The 25,659-nt window shown below is 39.9% G+C and overlaps 1 protein-coding gene, 1 long non-coding RNA gene and 1 pseudogene across 8 annotated transcripts in view; 2 read left to right on the top strand and 1 right to left on the bottom strand.

Annotated features, from left to right (window-relative positions):
* Nucleotides 1-713: 713 nt before the first annotated feature.
* On the top strand, nucleotides 714-3,637 carry LOC147796372 (uncharacterized; annotated as a pseudogene). Its single transcript, XR_015428168.1, has 3 exons — nucleotides 714-927; nucleotides 1,217-1,355; nucleotides 1,503-3,637. The product of XR_015428168.1 is annotated as an uncharacterized LOC147796372 (transcript).
* Nucleotides 3,638-4,156: 519 nt separating this feature from the next.
* LOC110973392 (secretin receptor-like) overlaps nucleotides 4,157-25,659 on the top strand; it is a 78,439-nt gene continuing 56,936 nt past the window's right edge. For 2 of the 6 annotated variants that reach the window (XM_087148029.1, XM_022224200.2), the window contains exons 1-2: nucleotides 7,867-7,925; nucleotides 14,855-14,908. The gene's annotated coding sequence lies outside the window, so the exon portion shown is untranslated. Of the gene's footprint in view, nucleotides 4,394-7,858; nucleotides 7,926-12,832; nucleotides 12,967-14,662; nucleotides 14,682-14,854; nucleotides 14,909-25,659 lie in introns of those variants that run through there. The other 4 variants (XM_087148026.1, XM_087148024.1, XM_087148025.1 and 1 more) reach the window with 4 other exon arrangements.
* Nucleotides 15,468-18,585, bottom strand: LOC147796371 (uncharacterized). Its single transcript, XR_015428169.1, has 2 exons — nucleotides 18,401-18,585; nucleotides 15,468-18,180 (listed from the first exon to the last, which is right to left on the bottom strand). It is a non-coding gene; the product is annotated as an uncharacterized LOC147796371 (long non-coding RNA).

The raw sequence follows: 25,659 nt of genomic DNA, 5'->3' as shown, positions 1-25,659 counted from the left end.
TGAGGGCGGACCTGAGGGCGTTTTAAATATAGAAGAGCAATCTCTTTTGTTTCTTAAGCTTAAAAATTCAAAATTGACCAACCATATGCGGACAAATGATGGCGCTTGTGCCTTGGTGTCGATCCAAGAAAACACTACTTAGTTTACACATTTTCATGTTCTAGTTATGAAATCAAAATTTGCTATGATGTGAAAACATTTCTGAGAAAAGGTTGCTCACTGCCTTATTGCCATATACTTAACAAGCAAAAAATAGCCAAAGGAAATGAAATCTACCATACAAGCTAGACATTCTTTATGCACAAATCAGTGCAGCATTAAAGTTCAGTGCCTTGGATGACATGATAGTTTTGCTCATGAATATGCAAAATTAAATTAGCGTTAAAACAGAAAAGCTCAAAAATCTGGTTATATTAGTAAAACAATAATTTAGAATCATTTTAATTGAAACCCAAAGGTCTAATTTCAAGGGATTTTTAAAGTAAAATTTGATAAATATTTTCATTGTATGGTCCCTTTACGTTAAGCGTATGCATCACTTCTATGGGTTTAACATTCTTGAACAAATCCTGGGTGCGAGAATGTCATGATTTTCTTTAGGAACAGAGGAAATTTCACTGCCCAAAAAAGCTACTGCAAATTTAGTAATTACGTAAGGCCATTGAGTAACAACACAATTGAACCAGACGTCTCGTTTCCATCACAAAAGGTCACTGGCGTGCAGTGTACGGCCTGAACAAAAAGCAAGACTAAACTGCACGAAGCAAACATTCGTGCCCTGCCTCTGTGGCAAAAACTGCGTACCAGGCTACATGGACGAGACGCGATCAATTGCAAACATGGCGACCCAACGACGATCAAGTAACATCCCGTTAGTTCTGGTTGTCAGTTTGTTGACGCCATTGCCATTACAACTGGCACTTGAAGGTACTGTCTGCACATATATCGTAAAACCAAAGAACACAATCTAACACTGATCCACAGCAATGCCTATTGATTTAAGTCTTGCTCTTCTTGTGTCATGATTCCTTGAAACATACCTATAAAAAGTTATTTAAATTGGCAACTTCAAGGAACCGTTGTATCCATAAATATTTTAATTTCAGTTACATATATTGTCTGACGACGACAGCTGAAACTTTTGATGATAGCAACAGTACAAGACTTTGTTGGCTTTGTGTATCTTGACATTTCTATTTTCGTTTTTCATACAAAGATTACGCTGTGCCGACACCGCCTAGGGTCGTTCAGTATCACGGTACCATGAGGGCGGGCACTATGATTGCTGTGGTTTTAGGCTGCGTCATCGTTCCTATTGGACTCATTGGATTTCTGATTTTGATGATTAGATTTTGGTGAGTTTTTTATTTTAAAAATATGCTAGTCCATCCCGATTGCGTCTCCCGTCCATCCTCCATTCCCGTCTGGGTTGTTGGGCAGGGACGCTCAAGTATACTTACCTCGGGGGGCTAATCAATCATTTTCGATCTTTACACGCACAGTATGACAACCTGGAAACATCGCCACCAGTCTTGGCCTGCAGTGACCAGCTTGTTTCCTGAAAGGCCACGGGACACGAGATTAAACGACAGCGTAAAGACTCCGTCTTCGTGAAAGCTGACTCTGAAGACGAGGTAGGCACCAAGCTACTGACTAATTTATCCAAACCAATTACCCTTAGAGTGTGGCCTAAGTATGAATTAAATGCACCAGTTGAGCCATCAGAGATCTCTACAGCCAACCTGGTAAACTGTAGGGGTGTATTTTCATGAATTTTACGAAACTTGAATGTAGTAGTTTCACTGGGATTCAATTAACAAAGGCATTTGTTTCTCCATTTACTCTACTCTTACGGTGGAAGGATATGAAAGGATTAATCTATCACCTAAATTAAGTATCTGTGTGTTTTCCATAAAATAACGGTTAATTATGTTTATAATCCTTGTCTTCATATTGACACCTTCTCTGTGTTACTTGTGATTGCTATTGATTCATTGTAATAGTTGTGTGTTTGACATAAATTGATTTTCCCGTTTTTGCAATAGGTCTTGTTAGTGAATGTTATTGCTTTATGAAGTAAGAACTATGAGATTAAGACTTTTATTAGTTTTGCTGTACCACCTTGACTAGAGCATTTCTTTTACATTTTTCAATTAGTAAGGGGCGCGACTTTCGACTAACGAACCTGTCTCTTTGGGGGTTGTAGTCATTAAAAGGCCACGTACACATCAAATGCGCGCAGGCTACACGTGTTTATTTAGAAGCCATCGTCTGCGCAGCCGCGCAGGTATTGAGCTGTGTAGTCGACCGTGCGGAAAGCTTGCCCTTCGGCACCCAAAATCCTAATCTCACAGAATATGTTCTCCGGAGACAACAGAAAAATTAGGGACCTTAATGGGTTTCAGTCAGAATAGCTGATATGCTTTTTTCTTCCCTCCAACCACTCCATATGGCATGCACTCACCTTAGAGATAAAAGGCGCGTCGACGTTCATATATATCTGTGTAGAAATGGCATGTTCTACTCGTTTCCTATAGGCCTACAGTCGGACTTGTTAATTTTGAGGTATAGAAGGAAGAGTCGAAGAAGTGGAAACATTTCACACTCCATTCCTCCTCCTGAAGACGAAAGAAATGAACTGATCTGATTGTACACAAAATACATTTACGATGCTGTCCCAACTGAGGAAAAAAACAGCAGTTGGTCTTGTTAAAAATAGGAAATTCATGAATTGATGGAGTAAAAATTCTGCTTTCACGCTTTTAGCAGTTAAACTTTACTTTAGACCTACGGTGATTCCAGTAGTGTCCATCATTTCGCATGAACACAAAACATTCTAATTGTAAAAGAGTTAAACAGTGTAAAAAGGATGCTTCTAAAGGCCTGGCTTATACCTTTAAATTAGCTTCCTTTTTTATTTTGAATCCTATGCTTTAAGATTATGAAACTATGTTATGTTTTTACCTACATTTTTTTCTGCTGAAGTGCACAAGTGTAAATGAACACACGATTTCAGAAGGCGTATCAAGCTGACAAACTGTAAAAAATGCGGGTATGTGTGGTTGTTAATTTCTCATTATATAACTCTTACCGTGAAGATACCACCACCCGTACTTCTCCTAGCTTTTTAGATGTATGTTTAGTTTTATCATTCGAAGTGTCGTGAAATTTCTGCCACTTCAAAGCATAAAATGCCGGCAATTATTCTGAGGAAATGATGCAGCTATTGTGTCCTTGGTCAACTTCAGTTATGATACCCGTACATCTGGACGCCACCAACTTCGAAGGCTTGAGGTTTACTGTGCTAGTCTGGATTAAAGTGCACTGTTTTGATGTTTTCCTTGTTTCATTTACCTGTCAAATAAAACGTTTCCTTTTGTACAGATCAGATAGTATACAGAAGATAGTATCCATTTTGTAAGGTTTGTCGCAGTTTGACTTTAACCAGTGAAGACCATTTTCTGAAACATTTTAAAATTTTCTTAAAATGAAGTCCAGAAGCTGACTTGATTTACTGGTGGCTTAGTGAAAGGGATAATGTCTCATCGGGAATGAAGACTGAAAATCATCAGAAATTCATAAAAACAAACACCTTTGTAAGTTCCAGCAAGAAAAATAAACAACCTTGAAAATTCCAGTTGTTTATCTGTGTCTGCATCTCGTTGGGTGTAGTTATCAACAACCCCCCTAGCTAGGCAGAAACCTACAGTTTTGGCAATTTACATCCAAATCTCATGGAAATTGAATGATATAGACTATACTAAATCCTTCACAGAGAATTGTTCAAATAATTCTTGGTATTAGCATAAAATATACGAAAATCTAGGCTCATATTGACGGTTAATAAATAGCATGAATGCATTATGTTTGGTATGAATTTTTTAAGGATATTTTAGAATATTATGCGGGTTACTTCGACAGGTCACATAATAAGTATTAACCACGCCATCACACACCAGATTGAAAACATTCTGATAAGTATAATTGCTCTACTCTGAGAAAGGTTGGTGAGAGACTTAGTAACCGATCGAATGCAATGTTAATTCCTGATTCGCTAATGTGCATCGCTGTCGAGGTAGGTGACTGAACGTCGATTTTTGTGTCTGTGTATAGCTGCATGCATGTTGAGCTCGGCATATGTTGTTTGCCGCTTTCATGTTGCGAGCAGAACACTTTCTTCACTTACGGTGAAATTTAGTAATGGCAAACATTGTCTGGAATCGGTCAACGATAAACGACAAATTAGTCACGTTACAGTTTGGGGCATTCTCAGTTCAAAAGTGCAAGGTGCAGATTTTTTGGACGTGTACGCTTAAAAAAAATCACCATTCTGGAGTGTCAGTGAGTCGTTACATCTCAGTCGTTTGAACACGTGAGAAAGGTTCACAAGCAGGTGAGTTGAGACATATTCTCGTTTAGTATTTAAGCAGTTAATCCGTATAGATCGTCTGTTTCCTGAGTAGCATGCTTTTCCTGGATTCTTATCCCTGGAAATTACTTTGAAGTAGAGAAGTCTGTCTCGTGGTTAGGGCTGGAAGGGATATTTTCATAGGTACATGAGAGCGAAACAACAAAAGCAAATGGTGCTATTTGCCCGGTCTGCATGAAAATTGGCTGGAGTATGAGTCGTCTCTTGCAACTTTTTACGTTCGAAAAGCAAATGAAATGTGATTTTGCTTGTAGTTATTCCTTGTATGGTTTGCCATATTGTGTAAAATTATGTTATCCCTTCGGTACTTCCAACACTAAATAACCATTTCCTTTGATTGAGGTTTGAAAAGAAGAACAACCTACTGCTATGAAATTTTCTACATTGACAGAACTTCATTCAGGGTAAGATATCATCAAGACCAGGCAGATCCCGGTACAGGTAGAAGAGAATATATTTCCGCGAAAACATGATGATGTGATGTCCGTGTAATTTGCAACTTATAAGCTCAATATGCTCTGGAAGCTACTTTCCCTTGAGACATTCAAAGTGCGGCTGAGTCTGGACCCTTTTGACTACAATTCCCTCATTAGCTAAAGTCCTATAGGCGAGAATGTCTCGTCTGAATTATCCATGTGTTTTTACCTCGTTTTGTCACCCATGCAAAGGTGTAAGCAGAATGAGAACGTCTTGGAGAGTAAAGTATGTGTGGAGCTTCCTATGAGCACCTAGGAGGGATACTGTGTCGAACTCTTAACGCATTTGCATTGCCTCCGAGGCTAAGCATACATGAATGTGTAGCCGGGGTCGAGTGTTCGTTAAATTAAATTTAACCGGGGTAGTTGATGAGTTGCGTCGACTTTTTAGCTTGCAAACCTGCTCATTCTGAAATACACTAGTTTTGTCTTTGAAAAGAATTTTGCCGTTTGCATTTTGTCTTTGAGAAAGATTCTGCTGGGATCAAAACGTCAGGCCTTCCATATTTTGTGAAAAGAGTTTAAAACACTACTATCCGTTCAGTGAACGATTTGCGAAATAAATAACCTGCTATTTATTTTCCCTCCATGATATAAAACAATGTTTGTTTCAATACCGATTAGGCTTGTTATTCAACCGGAAATCGTGCTACAACAAATCATTTTAACAAAAATGTGAAGGCTACCTCTGGCTTAAGTATTGGATTTAAATGGCTCAGTTTCGCGTGATGCTTGTGGGGAAACCGTTAGGCAGGCGCCAGACGAGGCAAAAGACCCATCAAGCTTGATGTTGTTCAATTGGTCGTAGCTGTTTATATGGCTATATCGCTAGTCACCATGGTAAGCAAAGACATGTTAAAAATTGAAGCCATTGTCACAAAATGCCCTATTCTTCTTCTTCTTGTTTTGTTTAATGGCGCTTTCAGCAACTCGGGCTATTTGCGCCAATAACTGTACGTTTATTCATACACTTTATTAATCAGCATCACATTACGGAGTTAGGAAGAAGGTCCAGTTTTAGAGGCAGGAGGAAACTGGAGTACCATATTCTTACACAGTCTAAGTCCCTCCGCGCGCGTGAGCAACCAAGAACACTTGTACTGGGACGGATTATACCTGAATTTGTTTTTATACCCACGTCTTTGTTTTTACCGCCTTATTTGCTTTCATGACATGCGGATTGCGATGTTGTTCTGTCCAATAACGTAATGCTTTAATACTCTTAACCCAAGAGCAATTACTTGATATGTAGAGAATGTCATTCCAGAATGCATCGAGAGACTACATAATGCGATTCTGCTATATAATGCCGAAAAGTGATATCCCACCTTCTCCAGTGAATACATTTTATTCAGGGTACTTGTCCCTGGTGATTTTAATAAATGTGAAGTTTTCATTGTGGTTGTATTTTTCCCTGGTTTTGTACAGTTCATATTTCAATATCATTCATTTACTTGTTTTGTATTGCGTCCTTGTCATTTATACCGAGTGAAAAAAAATATTTGTCTTATTATTAAAAGGAAAACCAAATGTAACCGACAGTTTTTTGTATTTGCCTTTTTTTTGGATAGGCCTATATTGTCAGTGGTGTTCGTCGACCCATTGTGCTTAGGTTTATTTAGCACAAATTATGGATATGAATGTTTTAACTGATTTCCTTCTAAATTCATGTAAGGTGTTGGCAACAAAAGCGCCCTCTGTTGACGCCATGAATTACCTGCATTCTAATTGTGCGAGTCTATGAGTTATGAGTAGGGCATGATTTATTTAATAGAACTATTGGCTCTTAATGCGGTGATTTAAGCGGGAGTTACCCTTCGGTCAGAGACTGTTTCTCCTTGTTAAGTAGTTCTTTATGAGAAGTGAATTATTATGTTCTTTGATTGAGAGAGTAGGTGGGCAACAAACAATTCTCTTCCATAAAAACGCAAGCAGTTCATGATTTGCTAGTCTTTACCAAATGGGATGATTTTTTTTCTTTCATAGGATACATAATTGCCCATCGGGGAAATCAAGCAAATGAATTCGTGGTTCATGCCAGCCGCTTCATACGGCGCATGCCGACGAGTATGGAACTTGACATTTAAATGGTTGGATCGTAACATCATCGTTCTTCCAGCAAACCCACTCGGTGAAGCTTCTAATGGACGGCGCGTAATGAATTGATCGGAAAGCTTAACGAAGTGGTCCGGACAGGAGCGGTAATGGACTGGGAATTATCGTGCTCACTTTTGCCATGCTATGTTTGTATCCATACAAATGTGCACGAGGAATTCTTATTTCCACGGTCCTAAAACAGTGTGCATTAACAGTACATACAGTCACATCAGCCTCTTCTTCGAAAAAAAAAAGCTTTCAGTTCCTGAAGCTGCCAACCACAACTAAAGAAAATGATTTGCGCATGGAATGCATTTACACCATTTTATCTGTATTCATTTAAAACATGTAGATGAACAGTAATCTTCGTCAACCACTTCAAAACCTGACAGTTTTGTCGGGATTCGTATTGTCTTTCTAGTCAATAGAGTCACACTAATGTTCTTAAAATGTTTATTTTCTTGGCTCCAATGAAAGACAAGTGAAGTGGAATATAATCGATCAACAACGGTATTAATTTCCCCCATATATTCCTCATAATCGCCGTCATCGTGCCAAGCGCTTATTGTTTGCATAAGTGGGTCATTCCATGAGGTTGGGGCACAACTGTGACGGTGTCCTTGTTACATGGGTAATTTTTACCACAAGTCATGACATGTAGACTAAGTCATTTCCTTTGTAAAAGTAACACACTTTTGTATTTAGCCTTGCAAAATGTATGTTTGAATCCACATGCAGGGAAATAGCTGTTCATTTTTACAGAACCCACGTAACGATGGACACCGTCACAAATTGCGCCCCAACCTCATGGAATGACCCAAATGTCTTGGGCGTGAAGGCAAGCACATGATTGTGTGCTATATGATCAGTTTACCCGAGCGAGTAAACACTGAAGTTGTTGCTATATTGCTGTGCACCAGGAGGTAAGTTAGACTTTCAACTTCACTCCCAAATATGCACGTCACAAAAACAGTTGTACATATACTGCTTTTTAAGATTATATTTTTAATCTCTGGATGTGCATGATGTTGTTGGCATGGCACCTGCAAGCGCGCCATCACGGCTGATACCCACATTGTCGCGATCGGAACCTCATAAAATTCTAGCGGAATAAAAGATGTATTACACATTAGGTCCCGTGCTATGAAATACCACAGTGTCAACAGGAATGGCAACTTGGATGACGTATGAGGGGTGCCGATGTCTGCCCATAACTTGCTTTTATTAAAATAGGAGACGACATCTGAGACATCAGAGGACTTGCCAAGAGTTGGCTTTCTAGGGACTCAATTATGATCGGATTCAATTCCACACGTACCGGAGTCTGATGTTGAAACTCTATTCATTTTGTTCTCTCATTCTGGACTTATGTCCAACCTTTTTGATAGGGCCCATAAATCCTGCATGTATACAACACTTACATACTGATAGCGTTTTAATATTTGAATCCAACCACAGAGAATCCAGAATTCAAAGAATAATTACTATCCGCGTGTTCCATGTTGTCTTTTATTTATTCAAACAAATCACAGACAAGAAGTTAGCTTAGAAACAGAACGTCACTCGCTCAAGGGTAGAGCTCGATCAGTTAGGGAGTGGTTTCATTACCATTTCAGCTGGCATATATCATGGAGTTTTAACGCGGTGAATACAAAAATACTACATATTGAGATGTGTAAAAATCAGACTCTAAATAGATACCGGCAAGCAAGCATATTTCATTTGTCTATATTGCTATTCACGAAGTCTATTTGTAATGTAACCGAAAAATTTGTGTTAATGAAAAGTGCATCTGGAAAGTAATTTTTTTCAGCATGTCTTTATTGCCGTGACTTCAGATAGGATGTAGGCATATTGGATGGTCTGGGTTCATGTAAAAAGTGTTTCTCTCGACACAAGTAATTCAGATACGTGTACATGCAGGGTATCCCGACTGGTTGCATGTTGAAGAGGAGTCGGAAATGAAAGGGGGGGTGTAGCAGGTGGACGGTAAAAATAGCAAAGCATTAATGTCTGAACTGTAATTGAAAAACCATGATGGACTGGTTTTGCCTTCTATTTATTCCATTCCAAATGACCCTTCTCTGTCTAATCCGCAATAACCGAAGACAGATCCTATTTCTCCGGAAGGTTTTAATGACACCATTAACCTTTTCTATAATTCTCCTCTCAAAAAGGTGAGCACTCCAAAAGTAGCATGCTTATTTCAAGTAGCGAAGTATAGTGATGAATTAATCTCACAGCATGTTCCAAGGCAAAAAAAAGAAAAACGCCGTAAAAGCTGTTTCGAAAATGTTCCAGTCTGGAGAATCTGATAATGTACAGCTGCCAATTTTTGTGCAGGATGGGGTGAACTCAGGTCTCTTATTTTTTAGAGCTTAAAATAGGTTGAGACCTGGAGAATAGCTCCTACCAAGTGCAGCGACATGCAGTTATTCTCAGTCAGCCGTGTTGCATTATAGATCAAAAGTTAAAGTAACCAGTTATGTCTCTAACAGTTCGGAAGCTTTCTGCGTTGGTTTCTTGCCTTGGTGTCTCTCAAAATGGCTTATTGAACTCAAACTATTTGCAATACCATCGCTAGACTTGTGAGTTGTAAAAAAACCACAAAACAAAACACATGTTGTATCTTTAATTCCATTGTCTGATGCTGAAGGTGTGGTTGTAATACACTCAGCTTAGACATCGTCAGGCTCCCACGTGAGAACGCATACATTTGACGAAAAGAGACTAATTGGATCTTAAGTTGCAACGCGCCCCCTGGCGTTGAAAAAAAAGGGGCTAGAAAAGATACTGGCGCAAAATGCATGGTGCAGATTTTGTGGCCCTCACTTTCGTGCCGTCGTCAACTGCATCTTAATTAGTACGTTCCCCTCCTCCGTTCGATACCACAAGTTAATGAAGACAGGATCATCAATACGCACGTCCCTGCTTGTGTGGGGTTTGCGGAAACCAAAATTTGCTGGGCTTTCCCATATACGGAAATTCTTATTGACTTGATACGCCCGATAATCGTTTCGAGAGAGAAGAGAGAGCTCATTACTATATTCATTCATAACAGGGTAATAACCACCCGAAAGTTTAACTGTTTTGTTGTCATTGTTATGTTGATCATTGTATAACATCACGTGTATCATTTACATGTATATAGTATATATCAGACTTTGCCGTGGTTGTCAGTATTAATTAATCCTATAGTTATAGTTAATCCTGGTGACTGGAAGTGCTTTTTATCATTAATGTTATCATCTAATTTGGTTAGGCAGTGTCCGAATTACTTGAATCCATCCAGCAATAGCACGCAGGCCTCCAAGCGCATGTTAATTAAATATACGGTTTTTCTCGCCGTGTTCGAATTACTTTTCTCAGAAAAGTAAATCAAACACGGCGAGAAAACTATATTTTTGCTGGGAAATCCTCCTCAATATTGGTATACTTTGGTACAACACATTACATTACTGAATTGACAATAAAAAGCCATTCCTGTGGGGACGTTACGATCACCTGCAGGATTTACACGCGCATTAATTGCCTCATTGGTCTGGGAGTAACAAGCCCAAAGATACAAAGTGGGCTTGCGTCAAGTTTCAGAACAAAGCGCATGAGTTGAGTTCTATTACAGTAATGACGTCTTGTCGGATAAGCTTAAGATTTCACAAGGTAAAAAATAGAGTCAAGTAATACAAATCGGAAGTTAGACTTTCCGTTTTCACTGTCTATTTAAACTTTTAAAATGAGAGAAATTTTGAGCACTCTCAGTCCGCCCCCGTTCTTTTGCTGCGTCAAGATTTTCTAAAAGATGTCTTGCTTCAAGCCGGCCAGCCGCCGGCTCTCTGCCACCATGAGACGGCCAGTCACGCGTCGCTGTGTATCTTAGTGTAGTCAAAATATTATTCAACCTATTTGCCAAGATCTCTTTCAAGATCACTTGCTGCAGGAGCATGCGTAGTTTCATAAAAGGTTTTGCTATTAACCAACCCTACCGGTGGTTTACCCAGGCCGATCGATTTTTTTTTTTAGCTTTTCAAGAGTTCACATTGTTTTCTTTAGACATCTCTTCGATGTCAAGTATGCGTACTCGGGAAATGAAAAGCACAATATTGAAGTCAGGCATTTTGTCGGACGCCGCGCAGTCATGCTCTCAGAGAGCGATTAAAGGTGAAATTAACAGCTGTCGAGCGTGACTTCAGAATAGTGTCCTTGGCAATTCTTTCATAGCAACCTTTTTCCTTGGCAGCGGGATTCCTTAAATTGACAAGGGACTGGCCCACTAAACTCATCTGTTAAATTCCGTCGAAGAAACCCCGCGAGCTGTATCGGTATGTGGTTTGCTCTACAGTACAATTGCACTTGGATTGTACTGGCCTGTACTTAGTTTTGAAGGAAGAATAGGAGGCCTTTCTTATCATTTCTTCGATCATTTATAAGTACTTTTTTCGCTATCGGCTTTGTACGCGCAATGCCCCTCAGCTACGGTATTGTTGGGTTGGATAACAATAACAGGGAGGTAGAACTTGTACATATACCATGACGATGAAACGGAATTATCATTTTGGTAAGTTTCTGTAACCATCGAAAATATATCAACGAAGTTTTAAGAGTGAGCCATTTAGCCAAACCCAGTACCAAAAGCCTGTGCCCTTAAATCACAATCTGAAAAAGATGCGAGGTATTCGGTTCAGTGTCCGCACACTTTCATCCCCTATTCCCCTTCTTCCCTGTGGTGTCTCCTTCCCAACACTCTCGATAAGGCGCTGCTGCTAGGTTGAACAAATACCAGAGGCTGTCCAACAAAATGGATCCCTGTATAAAGAGGCAGAACTCAGGTCCCCTTCCATTCCCAAAATAACCGTTTCGTATTCTCCGTATCCCTTGACTAAAAACTGAGACATCTTGGGCGGGGGAGAAATTCACGAGTGTTGGCCTAATAACGGCATGCCTATAATTTGATCAGCTTCTGCCGACGGGCCCGTGATTTTATTGATCGATGTAAGTCTAGAATGCCCTGTCTTTTGTACAATATAAATATAATGAACCTCATGTTGATGTCGCCTGGAAAGACCCCTAGGGTAAAGCACCCACGAACTATTTAATAAAAGGGCGGCCGTAGACCTCACTTACACATCGAAGTGATCCTTACCTTATACTTTATGCTCGCGTTTGACCGTGGTATTGCATGGTCGGTCAGTATCTTTCTCGGGCCTGTGTGTTTTCGTCTGCACTTTTAACTAGAGCAAAAGGTCATTCGACGCGTAAGATCAACCAAAGATGATTATTGTCGGTAAATATATGTACAAGTGAAGATTACTGTACGAGCTTTTGAAAATTTATAGCAGTTGACCAAATCGACGTTGCATTTCTTAAACTGAATTTATCTAACTGGTGATGTTTTGCCATACCATTTCAACCATCCAACCCAATCAACACATCTCCTCCCCCAAAAGAGAACCAGTAATAGTTTCAAAATCAGTCAGACAGCATGAAGCTTTGAAATCATGCTAGAATGCGTCTGAAAATCAACCCTAACTGCTCTGGACCTGCATTTGGCATTCATATTGAAAGAGTGTAACTTGGCCACTGTGTTATTCTCAGTGTCTTCTACCATTTTCCTGGTACAGTCGAAAAAAACAAGACCAAACCGATTTTAGTCAAAAACCATTTTAAAAGCTGCCTCCCCTTTAAAACGATCCACACACGAAGCTCATTGTTCGCTTCTGGCGCGAACAGCGCTAGCTGCTCTGAAACAATAGCATAACTTCGCCTACAAAATGTAGACTGTGTGGACCGTTGGTGGCGTTGTTTTCGAACACAATGTAGTCTAGTCCCTAGCTGTGAGTTTGCTGTGAACACATGCACAGTAGTTTCCAACCTACAAACATCTCTGTGGCTGTCGCTGCGAAATTAGGCTCAAAGATTTCTTCGTGGGTGAAATTATCGAATAAATTTACAGATTCTCGACAAATGGTAAGTCAACAGTCATGTGCGTTGGTCTTGTTGGGGGTGCACTTTGGGTAATGTGAAATCATACTTTGGTCAATCTTGTTGGAACAGAAATCGGGCCACTCGTTTTTGCTAAGTTGAATGTTGATGGTTTTAAGACGTGAAAATAATGTCAACAGGGAAAGAAGTAGGACATCCTTAAGTGTACTTTCCAACAGCAGATCCGAAAGCACACTTTCCGTACTCAATGGTATTTCGATTAAAAATGCGCTTTTGGGGAGTAGGTATACGTTGGAGATTTTATGGGAGCGAGAAGAAGTACGTAACGTTTGTGGGTTGAATGCTAAAGCATGGCAGCTAAGCAACGTTCAAGATGAGCCAATTTTCTCCAGGGAACTGGACAAATTGCTTTCAGGGCTTGGCCATCTATTTGGAGACCTCATTTCGGTCCAGTTCCAATGACTTCCGTAATTGCTTTCCATTGTTTATTTTTATCTCATTCGTTGCTTCCACCCGATTCCTTGCAGCCGTAACGGTAACATCGGGCCGGAATAAAAAAGCTCATGCAGGAAAGGTAGAAAATATGAGACAGTCTTATGTCGAGTCACCTTTGGTCCCTAGTCAAGTGGTAAGGGGGCATGTTTTCATGCCCCTCGCCCGGGGCATTTGAACAAATTGCACGCCATGCAAGTCGCACTCGAGAGGCACTAATGTGCGCACGAGTGGCCCTTCGTTTGGCGCCAAAGAGCGACGGTGGATAAACGCAAAATCTCCCCTTCTGTCCGTCTGTAGCTAGACTCCCGGTATAGCTGTACGTTTAGCAGGGGATAGGCAAACTACCTCGTCACCATGTGGCACGAGATTGATTGTTAGAATTATGAAGTCGTCGAGACTTCATATATATAGGCCTTTACGAAATTACCATAAATTGCCCTGGGCTGCAGAAACACAATTACTCTGTCCCAATTAATCTCCGTATTCTGTCGTGTCTGGTGTAGTGATTGTATCTGAAATTTGCTGTTCCTTAGCGTACTTAATGCAATGAGTGGATCTAATGGCGTCGTTCTTTAGTGTATAGTTAATAATCAATATAATTCAAAAGTTGATCAAACTGTCAATTTTAATGCAGTTTAGCTGACTTTTAATTTTGTCTGAATATAACCGTACTCACTTATGCTGAACAAGTGTTGATTACGGAACTGCAGTTACAACTGCTTTCGTTTTGTCATTCTCATTGGGTTCATTCAATTGTATTTCCGCTAATACCCCGCAACACTGCTATATTGGCCTTAACAACCAAGGTTCGAAGGCGTAAAACCTCGTGCCGTCTATATGAATATAATTAAGCAATATCTGTTAGATGTGGGTGGCAGATTTAACTGCCCATAACAGAAATATCCAGCAGCGTATCCAGCTATGGTGTGTGTGGGGGGGGGGGGATTTAGAAGCGAATGCGGCTTTGGGCTCATTCAACATGATGTTGGGAGAGAAAAAAAAATCAAGAGCCTTACGGTCCTGATATCCTGGCTTTGATTTGCTGGTGTTGTTTTCTGAGGGTTTTGGTGCTGATATTTGATAAATAAATTTACCGATTACTTTCTTTCCTACTCACCTATTAAGTACTCTGTAAAAAAAGAAAAATGAAAATCCGTCGTGGGAAAGGTGCCCCCATGCATGGCCGCCCACACTGGATACGCCTAGGAAACATAAGCAGTTTCAACAAGGAACAGTAAGATCTGGTAAGTGGCATCAGCGCAACAGCGGCACACTTGTCCAAATTGTCCATAAAGAAGACGATACACGCACGTTTTGTGGGATTCCATTTGATGTCCAAATAGACCATTGTCCTTTTTAAGTTCCCAGAACGACAGTTACGTATGATGATTTTGTTGTCTCTGCTTCCTTCCAACAGCCTGGCGTCCCACAAGACCGTTCAAGCTTAGAAAGTAGGTCATCGCAAGAATTGGTAAGTATTTGCTTTCTTGCCAAGCATTTTCAGATCATAGAGAGCCTCAGGAGATATTATTCGTCATGATGACCCTTAAGTAAAGGCTATCAGAACAGTCAGACTTGCAATAAACGTCGCTCTGAGGTTGACCTTACTTTCGTGTTTAAAATTGGGCCATTTCATGAAATCAAATCTATTCGCAGGTTGTTAGGTGATTAGACATGTTAGATGGCTTACGTGGCTTAATCACTAGTCATAATTTGGCTAAGACTCCCAACTTTTCAGCACTGAAAATAAGCTTAAGAAGTAAAATAGTGTTTTGCGTAATTTCTTTCACAGTTATCATCATAATGCTTTTAATGTTCGGTTTTAAGATTATCTTAACCTCTATCTGATGTTTGCTATGAAAAAATTGTTTGAATCCTTGTACAATTTAATGTTTTCTGGAATATGTCGCATTGAGTATCTGGGACAGCTTTTTTACAAAAAGATTTTGAATTATCAAGCTAACATTTTCTCAAAGGCATGACAAAGGGTTACTTTGCAAAACGTGTACTGATGTTGACACCTCAGATACTTTACTAACTTGTTCATATATACACTCTCAATTGAGTTTCGTTTATTTCTTTCGCTGTTCTTCGTTTCACACTCTCACACATGCTGTAGTATGAACTGCAAATGAGCAACCTCTGTAAAGAGTTTCCCCATAACAAATTGCCATACCCTTCGTGGCGGTTCTCAGGAGATGCTTTAAGTATTTGAATGAGCCGAAACATGTTCATTGAGCACGGGGTGCACTGGTCTGTCACCACCACTTTCTTCTCCCAAAATAAACACCACTTGGCCCGTTCACCGCTCGGCGCGTTACAACTGTTTCCGCTGCAGCCCTTTCCCGTGTTTGCAAACACATTCCGAGACGTCTTTTAGCGAAAAATGGGGGCTGAGTGCTCGATAAACTTGCCCCTAGAACGACAGACCCTTCAAGACACATGCGCTAATGGATGCTGACTTGACACCATCATTGATTTTCCCCCTGTGGCACAGTATACGAAATTCCACCTTGTGAAGTAAAAGACAAAGCCCGTTGGTAGAACAGGAGCGCAAAGGTGCGTCCTCACAACACAACGATGGTAAAAATGTAGCTTGAATTAAAACAAAAATTATGGAAGGTATCGCCTGCACCACCTCATTGATCCCCTTATCACGTGACCTGTCTCCCTTTCTACGGTCTTTGATTTGACGTGCTTCGTGGAATCCAAACTCCATAAAAACGGAACACTCGACGATTATGCGCATGTTATACCGAGGTAAGGGGAGTGTGTATGCAAATCTACGCCTCAAGGAGGTTAGCAAAAAGACCCTGAATTTCATGCAAGCTGACGTTATTCATGACGTCAGTGCGTAATGTACCCCAGTAATGATGTGTGTTGAGTATACTGGATTAAAACTCTAACCCCCTAAGGTGTATTTAAAATTGTATTGAAATTGGAGGATTTGGGACTGTTAGGGTTAATTAATGTTTCACTACCTTGGCGAGAGGAGGAAGGAAAACCCCTACCGTATGGAGGATTTTCAGTTAAGGGATTTTTGACGGCTAGCGTTCATTTTAAGGCGACTTTCCATATGAACTTTCGTGCATTGCGTACACGACGTGTTCATGCGTGTCATTTTCACTGACATAAAATCGACTCCATTAACTTAACTTATGTATGCGTTGCGTTCAGCCGTTAAAATCGCTCCCAGGGCGATTTTGACGGCCGAACGCAACGCTTGGCGCAAGTGTTGACGCGCATATGGAAAGGCGCTTTAGCATAAACCTCGACTCCATGGGCTGTGTGCGTGTTCCTTCACTAGCCCCTAGTCGTGTAAAATACAAAAATGACGCGGACTGGCTATGCAGGATGAATATACATAAACGCAAAGTGAATTGCACGCGTATTTCAAAATTTGCTCCCTGGCGCCCGCGTATTCTCTTGCACATCACGCACGCGCGAATCTGTGTCGCGCGTAAACACACTGATCAACCTAATTTGAATATCCCAAATAGTGGTATATTTAAATGATACAAGAATGTAATATCACAGTGAATCTGCTTGCCCTGAAAAATGTACTCACTTACCAACTGAAATCACATATTTCAGAGCACCGATTTGATATTATATTCTTGTCGATATTCTGATCACGCTGCTACGCAGCCCTTCCATATTTCTTTAAATTATACAAGCTGGGTTAGATCGTGCAAGGCACGATTGGAACCAATATGGCGTGGTAAGATCGTACCCATGGGAACGAGGTTTCCTTAACACGGATGTGCGCGGAAACAGGCGTACCTTGGAAGTCTGTCAACACCATTAATCTCCGTATAGACTGGATAGGACATTGTGCATTGTTTGTGGGTGCTCCACTACAAATAAATTCCCATAGACAGCAATGATAAATCCCCACACTTTTACAATACAATAATTTTGAAAATACTCACAACTCTCACAGGTGTCCGGGCTGCACAGATACGATAATCGACATGTCCCCTTTCATTTTCCTTTCAATTTTCGGGGGGTTGACCAATTAATTTTTGAGAAATTTTCACCAGAAGCAGACCACCCCTAAAATGAAGAAAATATCCCTGCCCAGAAAAGTAGCCATTTTGAAAAACCATCTCTCTGCAAAACGGCCAAATAGTGCCATTTTTGGACCCGACTGCATCCAAATTGCTCAGCATTTGAAGCCCAGAGTCCGGGCCAGGGGTTCAGTGCCATATTTCTCCAATTCCTCAATTTCATGGCTCTCAGGACTCTCTAATATAAAATATTTTGAGTGTATAACTTTTATTAATGAGCTCGGCGGACATATTTAGGGCCTTTTTGCGAGGGTGCACCCTTGTGCACAAAACGCGCCGCCGAACAATGGCAGCGCTTCAGGAGGGTAATGTGATGCTGTATGCTGTGCATTTCTGGTGAACATAACCTTTTTCTCATGGGATGATGGCTAGGCCCTCGGCCTCCCTCCCGAAAACAAGCCCAAAATAAAATTGAGTTCACAATCTGACTTAAAGATTAACATTTAACAACTACTTCCGGCATAAAAAGTTAATTTTAACTGAGAACGAATAATTTTGTTATGCAGACAAACTTTCTTTTATTGCGTTAACTTTGAATTCCCTTGCTTGTAACTTCATTCAACAGAAACTTCAGCACTCTGCTTCTCACTTTGGTTTCATCTCTGTCCCAAAGACGAATTCTACCACTCATATCACATCGTTTGTCACACGACTTGGAGATTTCCAGTGAAATCTGGGGGAAAATAAACGACAAATTAGTCATTAAGTTTTTGAAACCACTCAGTTGCCAATAAGTAACATTTCAGACAGTCCCAACTTCGAGAGAGTGACGTTTCATATGAAAGCCTGATAGTTTAGATAGACTGTCATAAATTTCTTTCTAGGCCTATATAGGGCTAAAGTTAAGCATTATAAAGTACAAGTTGCGAAACTTTCTGAAAAGTGCGACTCACATTTCCTTCTGTTCCTTCTTCCAAACTTGACGTTGATCTACGGTAATTCACTGCTGCGTACACCTCAACCATTATTCTTTCCAAATTTATCCATTTCAAGTGGAGAATTCAGTTTTTCTTCGAAATCTGACGAGTGAAGCACAAAAACGTCATACGGTTTTTGAAAAACTCCATTCGAAAGTACACGCAACGAAATTGGCAACGCTAGTTATTTACCCTCCTGAAAATACGCATACGCGGGACGCGTTTTGGACGCGATATCCTATCCAGTCTATATAATGGAGATCAATGATCAACAATCAGATATACACGAAGTCGCCAGCGGAAATACACATTCAGATTCGAAAATAAATGCGCCTCCATGGACACTTCCTGAAATACTTTTGTGTGTCATGTTACGTCATGTGAAAAACCTCTATACACCAATTTGGCGAAAAGAATTAGGCCTAGAAGCTACGACGGGGTATTACAATGCTTATAGACAGATTGTACGCGCGCGTTAAATAAATGTTCGACCAATAGGGTGCCGTGACTTGCACAAGTGTACGTGTAGTGTAGGTTGTAAATTAAAAAATATACCCAGCAAGATATGGGACGGAGGGGTAACCCCCCCTTACATGTCCAATCCCACATCCCCCTAGATGTCTGTAAAGAATTCCTGAGATTCCTATTAAATAATGACCAACACAAAGGTGTGTGTGTTGGGGGGAGTGCTCTCCGTGCCATGTCTTGCTTCATATAGGAAGAAAAGAATCCACATATTTCAGAAATTGTCAGTTGCTGCGAAATTAGACTGGATAACTATTGGTACATTTAATATACAACGCAGTAAACTTGTTCTCAGTCTATTTTTCGTACCTTTTTATAAATTGAAATGAATAGCGTTCCAGTTATAAGACAAAAATTTTCTGGTGCCTCGGAGTGATCCCTGGGGTCTAAAAGTGAGACGTCTCCCCATCACTGCGAAAGACACGGGGTCGAGAAAATGCAATCGTTTGAATGCAGGCGTTTGAAATATTGGGCAGATCATGACCGCAGTTTGATAACAGCCCGAAGGATGTTAACCTAAATTCGTGATCATCGGAGCAAAAGAGGTTAATTTGCTGACGGGACTCCAGAAAACCTATTCAGACCTAGCCAGGATGAGTCACGATTACTTCAGATATATTCTATTTCCTCTAAAATTCGGAAATTACCGTTTTAATGTATGTTTTAATTGGCTGAGAAAACTTATTTATGACTCGTTCTTCGATTTCAGAGGGCGCTCGTCCACGGTCATTTTTCTGTAAAGCCAGTATTTCCCCTTCCCCCGAGCGAACTACTGCATTACGACACAAATTTAAAGTATTTATTGGACGAAAATTGAGTAACAGCGTGAATAAATACGTGCATCTGTAGCATGATTCAATTATTTCAACATTTGCTACTGAAGCTTTTAAACGCGGTATGGATGCAACTTGCTTCCCCCCGAGCAACATGACGATAATGCAGAAAATGTACGAAGCATTTGTTTCATGACGAAATTAAATCGTCTAAGTATTGAGCATTTAAAATGGTTAAGTCGATTATATTCACCTTTTGTATAAGGAAGCATGAGCATGTTATTGAACGTTGGTTCGATGTAATTTTGTTGATAACGAAACAGACTAAATCATTGCTACACGGAAGCATTGTCCAGGACTCTGCTACAGACTTTTATAACCAGGCAACAAATCTGTCTCATACCTCAAATCTTTAAATGCTTCTCCACTTCCTTCTTCTCAGAATAGTCTGCAAATAGTCTTTTCTCAAAATCCCTCACGTGATCGTAGAAATCGTAAATCTGACGTATTATATTCTCCAAGGTATAACTCTCCATTATGATGCCTACTATGATCGAATCTGTTGCCATGGCTTTTTCAATCGGCTGTCACAAACGTCCGTTTGCGTGAGAGGTTTTAAATTTTGTTTGATTTACAAGGCCAAAGAATTTTTGATTTTACGAAGACACTTTTTTATTTTTGCAATATTATTAAACATGTTGACAGCATTTGACTACATTTATATTTGTATGTAAGTCACCATTAGCGGTAGATAATAAAAAACCTAAAAAATTTGACATTATCTTTAGAAGATTTTTACATGAGAATAAGTTCAGCTCACATCAGGTTCTTCAGTTTTCTTCGGGCAGGCATTATTCAAATGAATCGAAAAAGCGATATCTTGAGCGCATGAGAGTGTCCAATTACATGACTTCAAGGCCTGAGTGCATTTTGCGCGTTTAAAGTAAAAAAAAAAAAGCAGTCGATGTCTGAACGACCTATAAGATCAGCCTGTGTACAATTTAGTTGAAAGTGAAGGATTGAAAACGTTGATGGCGCTGTTCAAGCTTTTATTGCAGAGCCGCAGACACATAATTTCGTGACTTCTTTGGACTAAGTTGATACATGGATTCATGTGGTGTGTTGAATTCACGTCCCAAAGGAAACAGATTTCACACCCCTAAATTGGGCATTATAAGTGCTTGGTTGCAAATGGTTTCCTTTTTGTGCCCAACCTTTTAAGCGTTGTATTCGGCGACTCTCAGACACAGTTCAGTCAGGAAGCCAAATGCCTATAGACTTTTTTTTTCTTCCGATGAGCTAATGTGGTAAAATGCAAGTCCATTAAGAACAAAGCGCACAAAAGCGTGAACATGTTCAGCGCGTGTAGCTTGGCATTATGGCCGTGCTTATGAGGCGAACCTCTCGTGCACGTATTGCTATTCTCGAATGACCTCCGACGGACAGCATTTTGAGCATGCGGTGTCGGAATACCGCATAGGCCCATTGTTTATGCCAGGTCAATCGATAAAACTACGTTAATGATTTTCCTTAAATCTGACACAGAATGGATATATATACAGCCCCTGTAGCCTTACCATTAACTTTTGCACCGCGGTAGATTCACTGTCAACGTGATTCCAGTTTCTGATATTTGCAGTTCTTAAAGGGTACCTGCAATCAATTTGTTTTAAGACAAACCTTTAAAATGCACCCTTGTGTCTTAGATAATCTCATTTGCAATATTTGTTTCATAATTTGAAAAGGTATTTTACCGCCTTTTTGGTTTTTATGCTAATGAGGATTTATGTATTCATGAGCAAAACTGATGGCATCTCAGGAAGAAAGCCTCAGTGATAGACTGGTTTTTTATACAAAAAGTCCTGCGTATTTATGATTTTCCTGGACTTAGTTTTCCTTTCTTTGTGGATGCATTGTTATTGTATGTGCACAGCAATAAGAAAGCATCGATCCTCTATTAGAATTTTTTCATTTAGTTAATTCTGGGACCACAATATGAACAGAAACACCTTTGCACCGAACCATATCTTCTTTAGATGACTTCACAGCAACAGTGCCCTCGGTTGTCAAAGAAATGATTTAATTGTTTAAAAATGTACCCTTCAATGTACTTAACCAAATAGGAATGTGAAAGAGTTTTCATACATTGAAGAATAAGGAAAAATGGGTGTCAAAGAAAAAAAAGCATTACAGCTACACTTCGATCAATTTGTTCACATACGAGACAGCTAAATAACTAACCAACGCTGCCTTACTCTAGGCGTGTGTTCACGGTGTCAACATCAAATATTCTCACCATATACCCTATTTTGTTTTATCCCCTGCCAAAGGATAAAAAACCCCATTACACACCTTTCCCAAAATAGAACTGTGAACAAAAGCCCCTGGCCGGTACTGTAGGAAAGCCAGTTCAAAAGGAATGTCACAAAAGCCAAACTGGCAAGCCATAAGATCTTCTTACTCGAGTTATTGTCACCAAAAAGGACTCACATCACCTGATTCTTTTCATCCTCTGCAAATTAAACTATGCATTGCAATTATCATTTTTTTTCTTGTTGGAGAAGTCGAAAAACTGTAATTACTTTATACAAACCAAACAAACATGAATTGTGAGACTTTTTAAAGATGCAGTTAAAAGACATACACTTTAAAAGAAATGTGAAATTAACATAAAAAATTTGAATAACAAACAACACTTAATTAAAATGAAAGCTCTTTGTTAATATAAATTAGCATAATCATTGACCGCGGTTGGGAACAGTATCTTCTTTTCTGCATGGCGTTTAATTATCAAAATCAGTGTAAACCTTCAACAAGTAAGGAAATATCGGTATGATTACCTGCTGATACAAACGAAATGCAGAGAAATAGCCACATGCAATGTTATTAACAGTTTTAAGGAACCGAAGTAATAGTTATTCCTATAGGGTTGGGGTAACAGGTTCCAAAGGAATGACTTTCTTGTAATCACTGTCATGACTCACTACGAAATTTTGATATCTGAAGTTCTTTGAAAATAATGACTCTGAAATTTGGATAGATCTTGATTTTATATAAAATCATACTATCAGAACTGCAGTTTGGAAATCGTGTGTGACGCGCAAAACAAAAACAGAGGCGATTACAAAATGCAAATACGTTCAACAGGCGTTTGGACTAAACACTGAAGCCAATAAAATTGTAACCTGCAGGTAAAAGAATCGAATTAGTGTCCGCTCGATCTTCCAATTTGTCGCTTGGCTGAGCCTCTTGAGTTCACCTAAGCGGCAAGTCTTTGAAGAAGCCCTTGAAATTGCACTGCCTCGGAAGAATTTAATATAAAAAAACAATCGGCCTCTTCAGCCGTAAAGCTCAAGCACCGTTCTCTTCAGAGTTTGGCTACTTCTTAATGCAGTTATTATTAGATTGTGGTTTTAGGCCGAAGCAGGTAGGGTTTTACGGCTCGTTACTCACGCAAATTCACTTTTTGCTTGGTTGGCGCTCAAGTTGTGAATGAGCAATTACGGATAATTTGTCAACAGGACATATTCGAGATGTTTACCCAATACCAGAAAATCCGGTTTGCAGGTATGACACAGTATTAAGGTATATTACTCTGAAACTGCTTAGATTGATAGGTATTTTTGGAGAACGATAACATGAATCAATAAAATCAAACCCACTTTTAAATCTAGTTCATGTGGTATTTTATATATTTTATATATTGTGCCGGGGGAATAAGGCGCAACAAAATCCTGCGGTAGCCAAGTCTTGTGGCCTAATACAGTGAAACACACTATGCCAAATCTCACAAACGTGCTTTGACACAGATAACATCAACAACAAACCCAAGAGAAATACTACTTCAAACAGTGATTCAGTGTCAAGCACCCTGTATACTTCATAAATGTCACGGCAGATTTAGAAAAGTAAACTGTAAAAGGTCGAAACATGGAGGCGCTGCGAATCAAGTAGAGTGAAATTTGCCCTGGGGCAACTCGAAATAATTGAACACGCGCTGACAGGCGTTGTTTTCAGGCAGAGTATGGTTTATGATTTAATTTGGAGGATGAATCCCTCTGAAAAATGTTTGACTTATCATACAAAACGTGTGCCCTTCTGGACGTTCCCAGGGCAAACGGGGTTATATTCCTGGGTAGATTCAGACCCTTGTAAGGAGACAAAGACAGTAAATAAACCCTGAAACAGCTACGGGTATAAAGAAGTATGTTTGGTCGGTGCGATGCTGATTTCAAGCTTTGAAAATGTATGCCTCAAGAATCAAGAAATTATATTGATTTTTGCTTCAATAATTATATTTTCCTTTTGTATATTTCATGTAAGGCTTTCAGCTGTTTGTGTTCTGCCTTAAATTGATTGGGATAAGTACCGTAATATGTGTAAATTTCGAAATTCCAAATTAGATTTACGATTGTTTGTTTATGTGCTCGTTTAAGTTTAATCTTATTAGGTTTTAGGACAGAACAAGTGGCATCCAAGGGATTTAAGGTCACAGGATAAAAGGTTACGGAATATCTATACCCTTCCTATCTATATATCAACAAGACAATCCCTTTGTTCGTGTCAGTCATCGTTGTCTCTCAACCCTTCGTTTGTTGTATCACAGGACTTTTTCCATGGAAAATTTGCGAGAAGGACCAACACTAATTCTTGGTGGGGCAGTAACTGGGCTGTTGGATTTGCCTGACGACATCTAAGCTAACTGGCCCTGCGTCAGCCTCTATGTGATGTTTTTCTTTCCGTTCTGTGGCAGTCAGTATACTGTCTGTTTTGTCACGACGCTAGGAAGGGCTGGAATGAGGTTGGGGGATTAGGGCTTAAGATTGGTATTTGAGGCAGGGAAGACAGAGTGCATCAGCTTTTGCAGAAGAACAAGCAAGAGGGACAATCTTCTGCTAGGAGTTTGTAAGTCACCTTGTCTCATGTAGTGTAGCCGTCTTGGGAAGCGTGCTTTTATTCCTTGGAAAGACAATATAAAGAGAACCGTTGATGATGGTGAATTGATCTAACAAAATACCTGCAGTAATGCAATCGTTAATCATGTTGTGAAGCTTTATAGTAATTACAAAAATACAGACAGGATACTCCCCATTCCGTCCATATATATAAACACGAATGAAATGCCCGTTTCTCGTCTGCCTCCGTCATTTAAATTCCTCTGGCCTAGAAAAGAAGACTTCAAAACCCGATGCCAAATTAACCGGGAATCTGGGTTCAAAATTGGTTCGATCCTTTTCAGGGACAAAAATGACTTATAAAGATACCATTTGACCCGAAAAACATGTTATTTTTTCACACATCAATGGATTTACCAAATTTGGATTTCAATACTGGGTCAATTTGACCCATATAGTTTTAATGTGTGCCCTACGACAAGTCCCTCTGCGGGTATTTGTCGTCTTTGTTATCCATAAATATTTCCCTGTCTTAACGTTCAGTTTTCTATAATCCAGGCGCTTTTTGTGTTTGATTTGTTTGTGTGCAGGAGTCGTTTAAGTTTACATCCGATAAATAATTTATATGAAGTGGATTGGTAATTGAGAATTAAAACAAACAAAAATGCCTTTTCAAATAACGCATTATCACAACAACTCTGCTTTCCTTCAAACGTATTCGTCTATGGGATAGAGATATTGTTTGGGATGGTAACCGGACGGAAATGAATACGCATGGTTGAAAAACCCGTCCCTTGGCTTGCATTGTTTTAATTATATCAACGGCATAGCACCTGCTGCGCTGGGCAAACCACCAACCAATTAACCTACCGCTGATGCCTCCTAGTCGGCGAACTGAAACGACAAGCTGGGCGGAATAACCCGCCTCGGTCCACCTGGACCCAGGTCCTACGGGATCGGGGGATAGGAGACTGAACTCCTTCAATCCTGTAATCTCCGTGAATCTGATTAAAGCTACTATCAAATCACGGCCTGCTATTTT

The sequence above is a fragment of the Acanthaster planci genome, linkage group LG17, assembly GCF_054643075.1.
Source record: "Acanthaster planci isolate LZ-2023a linkage group LG17, COTS_SCS, whole genome shotgun sequence".
In the NCBI taxonomy this organism is placed as follows: Eukaryota; Metazoa; Echinodermata; class Asteroidea; order Valvatida; family Acanthasteridae; genus Acanthaster; species Acanthaster planci.
Note: the sequence above shows the minus strand (reverse complement) of the source record. Positions and strands in the feature narration are given on the sequence as shown.